Raw genomic sequence first — 8,750 nt, 5'->3', positions numbered from 1 at the left:
CCTGATGAGTCAGAGGGTCAAGGAGATATTGAGACTTCAGGAGCAGCCAGTCAGACTTCACAAGGTGTGCTATGGCCAGACAGCACCCCCTAGATGTCCTCATGGTGGCAATGTGCCCCCTACTGACTTGGTTCACCACTGCTTCACTGAGCCCTTTGGAGAGGGATCACGCAGGAACCCTAGTGACCTAAATCCCACTGCTCACATAATTGAGGCTATTATGAGGAGGACACTACTTCCCAGGATGGGATACAGAGAGGGCTTGACACGTATACAGTTGTGGCTGATCAACTCTCTAATGCAGCAGACAGTTTTTGACATATGGGATCTTCTTCTATCTAAGATGGAGGATACTATTGCTGAGGGCTTCAGAGGTCATAGGCAGTTGCCCTATGCTCACTGGATCACCTGGCTTATCCACAGAGCAGTCACAGTGAGGCCACCAGAGATGCTTGCAGAGTACAGTGGTGCCACCATAGAGTTTCCTGCCTATAACATGACACAGATGATCAGGCACAGTACACCTACAGCACCGAGTCAGCCACGTCGATGTCTTGAGGTGCCAGAGTCTACAGCCCAGCAGGATGATATCATCAGAGACATTGCAGCTACAGAGGAGGAGGAGCTTGCTCTATAGAAGGGGATGGTCGTGAGTGACCCTAGTGACAGTCCTGATGATGACTATCAGCCCATCCCTTAGATGGCTCCTTAGCAACATGACCATGAGGCCGGTAGCTCCAGCTCAGCACCACCTGCCCCGCAGACCGATCCCGCTCTCCTTGCTATACTTGAGCGGATGCGGCAGGACCAAGCACGATAGGCTTAGGAGATAGCTGCTACATTTGCTTAGTTCAAGACTTGGCAGGATGAGTTCCAGTGCCAGCAGCAGCAGATCCAGCAGTAGACGTAGGCTCTACAACAGCAGCAGGCCATGCATCAGTTGCAGATCCTCATGCAGCAGCAGCTCCTTAGATTTATGCAACATGTTGTGACTGCCATTGGGGCTCCACCGCCACAGCCTTCGCCCCAGCTTGGTTAGGTAGCCACTACTTCGATGACTCCAGCATTACAGCCCAATGGGCTTCAGAGTCAGGGATAGCCGCCAGCACAGTATGCTTCTCCTACAGAGCAGGTGTCTCAGTGGTTCGCTTCGCCAGTGGTAGCCCCACAGTTCACTCCATTACAGACGGGCTTCACACTGGCACAGACATCATCACTGTTTGAGCTAGATACTTCAGTCTCTAGGAGTCTTGGAGCCTCCTTAAGTGAGTTGACAGGGTAGCCCACACCGCCACATTTGTATGCCCTAGGTCCTTCTACAGCAGCTCCCGTCACCGTGACTACACAGAGGCTTCCTTCCTCAGTTGCATCTTCAGATCCTACTACAGGCATACCAGCAGAGTCACAGGCAGCACCTATCTCAGCTCAGACCCAGATGCTTCAGCGACACTGCCAGCTATAGAGGGTCAGATAGCCTAGAGTTTTGGATCAGCCGATGATGGCACCTAGTTCCACCTTGCCCCTCGTACCTCAGTGCCCGGCTCATCCGCTGTAGCCCCACCGACCGACCCATAGGTTTTGGTGTTTGATGCCAAAGGGGGAGAGGGTTCAAGTATGTTAGGCTTAGGGGGAGCTACTTATCTATGGGGAGCTTAGTTATCTTATTAGCTTATATATTACATTTGGAGTTTTTATGTGTGATACACTATTATGCATTCATCATGTGTTTACTTTCATGCATTGAACTATATATATATGTGATAGTGATATCTACATGATCGTGGTATATGACATGTGTGCTCTCTACTTTGAATTATTTATATGTCATATCACTTGTGTTATGCTCATTTGCCTTTGCTTCCGCGCTTCACTCTGATGCAAATGAGCTTTATTACTTGTATTCATGCTTAATTCATATCTTTTGAGTACATCATGTTGGCTTGGTTCATATAAGCTTGACTAACTCCTTTGTTCTTATTGACAAAAGCTTATATGATCCAAGCATGTTAAAAACCTCAACTCTTTCACATACTCGAGGTGGTATTGTCATCAATCACCAAAAAGGGGGAGATTGAAAGCATCTAGGCCCCTAGTTGGGTTTCGGTGATTAATGACAATACAAGATTACTATGACTAACATGTGTTTTGTAGAGGCAATTGAGTTAGGTCATGGTAATAGAGATCAATTGGACAATCGAGGTGGTCATGCCCCTATGATAGAAATCGTTTCGGTTTCTAAGGATGGACGACAAGGTTAAGGATGACTAGTTCTAAGTGTCGATTGGAGTTGAAGAGACACTTAGAGTAGTTTAGGACTTTGTTTTTTCCTTTGGCCATACTATTAAGGGGGGTATGGATGGGTAGCTTGACCTTGGTGAGTCTAGTGAGTTAGGTGTGGTGCACACTTGTTAAAACTAGCGCTAGGTAGCTCCTACATATGCCTAAGATCAAATGAAGCAAACTTCATTCATGTATGATCGAGAGTTGGAAGTGAATGGAGGGTCAAATACTGACCGGATGCTGGCGCAGAGTCCGGTCAATTCATTTGACTGAGGTGAAATTGTTCGGTGTGACCGGATGCTAGAAGGTCAAGTGACCGGACGCTGAGAGCCAGCATCCGGTCGTTTCTAGTAAGGTTCTAGAGAGGATAAATCGTGACTGGACACGTCCGGTCACACTGTAAACCCTAGAGTTCGGGGTATACTGATCGGAGCGTCCAGTCAACATGACCGGAGCGTCCGGTCACTCCATAGAGGCACATAACGGTTCGTTTTCAGCCGCTGTTATAAATACCACCTCCACTCGTGTGTGGGGGTACTTTTGCTCATTCCAACAGCCGAGAAACACCTTAGAGAGTGCCAAGAAGAGCAAGGTCCTAATGAGGTGATTGAGATTTGAGAATCCAAAGAGAGACCTCATTAGTGAAGATCAAGAGTAGCAAAGTGTGCATCCACCTTCTCATTAGGCTTGTCGTGGTCAAGTGAGAGTTTGTGCTTGTTACTCTTGGTGATCGCCATCACCTAGACGGCTTGGTGGTGATTGGGAGTTTAGTGATCACCCGGCAGAGCTTGTGGGTGACCCAACTCACGTTGTGAGCTATTGTGGGTGATTCACCATGACGGAGTGTCGAAGAATCAACCCGTAGAGAGTACTTGATCCTTGCACAGATCAAGGGGGAGCTACACCCTTGCGCGGGTGCTCCAACAAGAACTAGTGGGGAGTGGCGACTCTCCAATACCTCGACAAAACATCGCCGTGTTCCTTCCTCTCTATTTACTTTGAGCATTTACTTTAAGCATTTACTTTGAGCAATTCAATTCATGTCATTACATTCTTAGAATTGCCATGCTAGAGTAGGATTGGAACTTAGGTTGCAAGTCTTTTGTGTGGTAGAACAATTAGGAACACTTTCTAGGCACAAGGGATTAATTGGGCTATCCATAGGATTTATTTATTGCAAAGAAATTTAGAATTAGCCCAATTCACCCCCCTCTTGGGCATCTTGATCCTTTCAAAAAGGACATAGATCAAAAGGTATATCGCTCTATGATTGGATCCCTCCTTTACCATTATGCATCTAGGCCCAATATTATGCTTAGTGTGTGCATGTGTGTAAGATTTCAAGCTAATCCGAAAGAATGTCATTTGATGGCCGTTAAGAGAATTTTTCGATATTTAGTGCACACTCATAATCTTGGCTTGTGGTATCCTAAATGTTCCACTTTTGAGTTACTTGGCTATTCCAATTCGGATTATACCAGTTGTAAAGTAAACCAAAAGAGCACCACCAGGACTTGTCAATTTATTGGTAGGTCTTTGGTGTCTTGGAGCTTTAAGAAGCAAAACTCCGTTGCATTGTCCACCATTGAAGTTGAGTATGTGGCGGTCGGTGCATGCTGTGCCCAACTACTTTGGATGAAGCAAACTCTCAAAGACTTCAGTTGTGAGCTAACCAAGATTCCCCTTTTGTGTGACAACGAGAGTGCCATTAAGTTGGCAAACAATCCCATAAACCACTCTCGAACAAAGCACATAGACATCCGGCATCACTTTTTGAGGGACCGCGAAGCCAACAGAGATATCGCAATTCATCATGTGAGCATCGAAAAGCAACTAGCCAATATCTTCACAAAGCCCCTAGATGAGTCAAGATTTTGTGCTTTGAGGAGTGAGCTAAATATCATTGATTCTCATAACGTGGCTTGATGTCTTCCACATGCTTTGTTTGAACTAGCTAGGAGAAAAGAATTGTGAAAATATTGTGTGACACTTTCAAAATCTAATTTATAGTTTTCATATGTGACTATTGCTTTGTGGAATGTTTGAAACCTAGTCACATGTGAAAATGATGTGTCCATCATAGTTTTGCCCCATATGGCATGGTGAGCTTGAGGTAGGACGTTTCTAAAGTTTCTTGCATTGGAAGTCCAAGCTTCTACTCTTACATAAAGCTCTTGCTTTGATAATTCAAAATTGGGCGAAGTTTTTTTACCAAGAAATCGATATTCAAAATCATTCCATTCAGGATTCTTTGCTTTCTTAAAGCGTCGGGCTTCTAAATTCTAATAAGGTCCTCCAGGAATTTTCTCTACAGCCTCCGAAAGTCTTGACCCCTAGGTTGGAACTTTCGACGGCCGGAAGTTCTGGCTCAGGCTAGAACTCTCGATGCAGATCTGAGTGGATAGCTCTTTAACCACGCCCGTTTGACCTAGGGTTCATTATTTAACCACACTCTATCCCCCACCCCATGCCGCTCTTGTCATGCAGCTGGTGGTCGTGGGGCTTGTGCTCATGCTGCTCGTGCTCAAGCCTAGGCTCCAGCTCTACCCGCTGGTGCTGCTGCCGGGAGTTAGTTCCCGGCATTGGCGATGTGCCCGTTGTTGATCCTGCTGAGGAAGCCCTTGATCAAGAAGGAAGGACCATTGCTAAAGATGTCTGCACCATGACTCCCTCTGCTCCAGACTATTTTAGGGTAAGTCGGTTGGTTCCATTCGCCGGTCCTACAACTACCATCCAGGAACCGCAGCGCACTCCAAATCTAGCTAGAGATTACACACCTCATTTGATGGTTGATTATCGTCGCCATGTGGCTAAGATTCGTCGACAGCGTGCCCAACCTCTCTATGATGAGACCAAGGATTTGAGAATTGAGTATAGGTTTTGGCAACCATTTCATATTGACTTTTATCATCATTTGGTCTATCTTCGCTACATCAACAAGAGCGAGGCCCCTATGATTCAGATGAAGGCCATTGACACTTTTGAGCTTAGCAAGCTACCTGGCTTGGACATGACGTAGCTGCTTCATGACTTGAGGAGGATGAGGTTGCAGCCACTGATGGAGTTTCGCAAGCCATGGAACAATGAGATTATCTATCAGTTCTATGCCTCCTATCACTTGGACACTTGAGAGGATACACATGTCATTCATTGGACCACCGAAGGCAAGCACTACAAGATTGATTTCATTACCTTTTCTCGCCTTCTTGGCTTGGACCGTAGGGATTGCACCTCCACTGCCATTACTGAGATTTTAGCTCTTGCCATGGATGAGTATCAGTACATGTATTTGGATGGTCATCGTGCTGATGGGAAGATCGTTTAGCTGAAGCCCTATCACTATGTGCTCAACAACATTTTTCGTCAGATCTTATATCCCAAGATAGGTGACTCTACCAATCTTTGTGAGGATTCCCAGGTTGTACTTGATTGCTTTAGAGATGAGTTCACCAAGTTCTCCATTAGTCGTTATATTTGGGACAAGATCTTCATGGCTAGTGAGGATGTGGTGAAGCACTACCCCTATGCTCCATTCATCATGCATACCATTGAGCATGTGTCCGGCATTCACTTCCCTTTAGATGCCCCTCACAAAGTTCTCAAGTTGTCCAACAAGACGTCGCTTTAGGCAAAGCGGGAGTTAGAAGAGGCCGCTAAGGGAAAAGGAAAAAGGCAAAGACTAAGGTGCCTCGGGCTCCTCCTCACGTGCTTTTCCACCGCGTGCTTCGCGCTCTCACCATGCTCATAGTGAGGAGCCTCAGTCCTCCTCCTCCTCTAGTAGTAAGCCCCCAGCAAGTTCAAGTTCTTCATGAAGTATATGTTTGGAGCTTGTTGTGCTAGTGCTGAGCGTGAGCAAGAGATGCTAGTAAGGATGCATCGCATTGAGTAGAAGCTTGACATTCCCTCCGCTCCGGCTCGGGCTTTGGAGCCACTTCGTGATCCTTTCAAGCTTTATGATGAGGCTTGCAAGGAATACTATAGAGAGTCGTCTGATCAGCCTCATCCCCATGGAAAGTCGCAAATGGATGTCGATGATGAGGAGTACCAAGAGGAAGATGATGATGACGACGACGACGACGATGATGGCGGTGACCGTGACGATGATGAGGCCTGTGATGATGAGTAGTTGTTTCTCTCACGTGGCCTACCCCTTTTGGCACTTATTGACAAAGGGGGGTGTTAGGCTTTGATCTTATTGTAATAAGTTAGTTGGTTGCTTGGAGCTTGTGAGACTTTAAAACTTTTAGCTTCTATGAACTATGTCATGTGGTGGCACTATGTGATGGACAACTATATTTGTGTGATAGATGATTGTAGGACAAGCAATGTTTATCTACATATCTATTAGCCTTTACATGTGAATGGTGGATGTTATTTTGGATGGCCATGTGTTGTTTCAAGTTGTTACTTTGAGATCTTGGCCATCATATTTTCTTTTACTTGTTAAGTGATAAAACATGTCATATTGCATTCTCTTTTTCACGGATATGCACTTGTTCACATACACTTGTTGCACCCCACGGATTGCAAAATTTAGGGGGAGTTTCTACCTTAATCTAAGCAAGTGATGTGTTGATGATCATCATTGAAATTCAAATTCATTGCACATATTAAGGGGAAGCTCTCTATAAATTTTAGAGTTCAAAAGCTTTAAACTCTTATATTTTTATGAAAGCCTAAGTTGGTTGTCATCAATTACCAAAAATGGGGAGATTGAAAGTGTATTTGCCCCCTGTGGGTTTTGGTGTATTGATGACATCCAAATTAAGGACTAATGAGATCATAATGAGATATATTGCAGCTTTAGTCCCTTAAAAGTTTTAAAAGAGTTGATCTAAGATGAAATGGTATCCCTCAATTCTTCAAGTGCAAAAAGCAGACGAACCCAAAGTGCTCTCCAAAGCTTTTTTATTTTATTTTGGGTTTAGATATGTCGTACTATAAAGAGGGATGCAAATTTAGGTGGTCTGAGCAAGATAGAGTGCTCAAGCATAAAAGTAAAATCAAAAGAGAGACATAAAATCACCTCATGAACAATTGGACATAGTTTTATGGACTTTTGGTAGTCAGAAGTTCCGACATGAGCCGGGAGTTCCGGCTGTCGGAAGTCCTGACGTTTGGTGCCAGAAGTCCCAATGCTTATTGACTTAGCCGCAACCCGTCTACGCATCTTCTCCCATCGGAAGTCCCAACGAGAGTCGGGAGTTTCGGGTGCTAGAAGTTTTGGCTCCCTCCGAAAGTCCCAACACTTCACGACTTAGACGCCTGCGTATCTTTGCCCGTCAAAAGTCCCAGCTCCCGCCAGAAGTCCTAACGCCTTGGGACTTAGTCACCTAGCTCGTCAAGTCTGTCGAGAGTTCCAACGGAAGCCAGAAGTCTCGGCTGCCGGAAGTCCTAGCTACCAAAAGTCCCACCTACCGCTGGGAGTTCCGATGATATGTGAGCAAGCCCAGTGGACTGTATGCATGAACAGTGTTTTTACGTTAAGCTAGAAGTTCCAGAGATCTTTGTCGGAATGTCCAACTCAGATTTGAACGGTTGGATTTGCCTTTTAAGTATAAATAGCTCTCTCCTCTCTTCTAACTGATAACTCATTCATTATTCACCAACCTTCATCCAAAACAGCTCCCAAGCATTCAGGGCACCCCTCTCCTCTCCTCTTTGCTCCAATCTTCGATTCCCTTAGGGTTTTGATTAAAAGGAGAGTGGATTGAGTGAGAGAATCACTTTGGCTAGCTTGAGCACTTAATTTCTTTGTCAAGCTGGTTGGATTTATGTCTATTACTCTTGGGTTCTTGGAACCCTAGCTGGCTAGGCGTCGCCCAAGAGCTTCCATCTTGTGAAAGTGCCTTGGAAAGTTTGTATTACCCTTGATTTCTTAGTGGAAAGCTCAAGTAACCTTTGTGGTTGCTTTGAGAGAGGCAAGGAGGTGGAAGAGACTCCGACCTTTGTGGTCACCTCAACAACGAGGACATGGGAGCTCCTTTGTGGGGTTATCGAACCTTGAAATAAATTCTTGTGTCCCACGTGCATGTTGTTGTTGTGATTTTTGCTGTCATATTTGTTCTTGTCAAAACTTCTGGCTACCGGAAGTTTTGGCGCAAACTGTTAGGACTTCTGACTGTCACTGACATTTGACTTTGAGATTACGTAGAAATTTTTAGATATGCCTATTCACCCTCCTCTAGGCTTTGTTTGGATCCTTTCACAAATATAGCCAACCGTGTCATAGTAGCCACCTAAATCTCGCAGATGATAGGAATCACCTGACTTCTACCGATCTAAGCATAGCTAAGCATAGAGCGAGTTACACATACTAGTAAGGTTACAGGTATATATATTGTAGACAAGGTAAGACATGCAACAACGGGTTTCAATTCAACTCCTATACTTAATGCACAATACAAAATATAAACTCAATTGTATTTTAAAAGAGAGGTAGGAGGCTTAGAATGCTCCAGGGCTTGCCT

This window comes from Miscanthus floridulus, chromosome 16, assembly GCF_019320115.1.
Source record: "Miscanthus floridulus cultivar M001 chromosome 16, ASM1932011v1, whole genome shotgun sequence".
Taxonomy (NCBI): Eukaryota; Viridiplantae; Streptophyta; class Magnoliopsida; order Poales; family Poaceae; genus Miscanthus; species Miscanthus floridulus.
The sequence above is the reverse complement of the archived record's forward strand: the minus strand, read 5'-3'. Positions refer to the sequence as shown.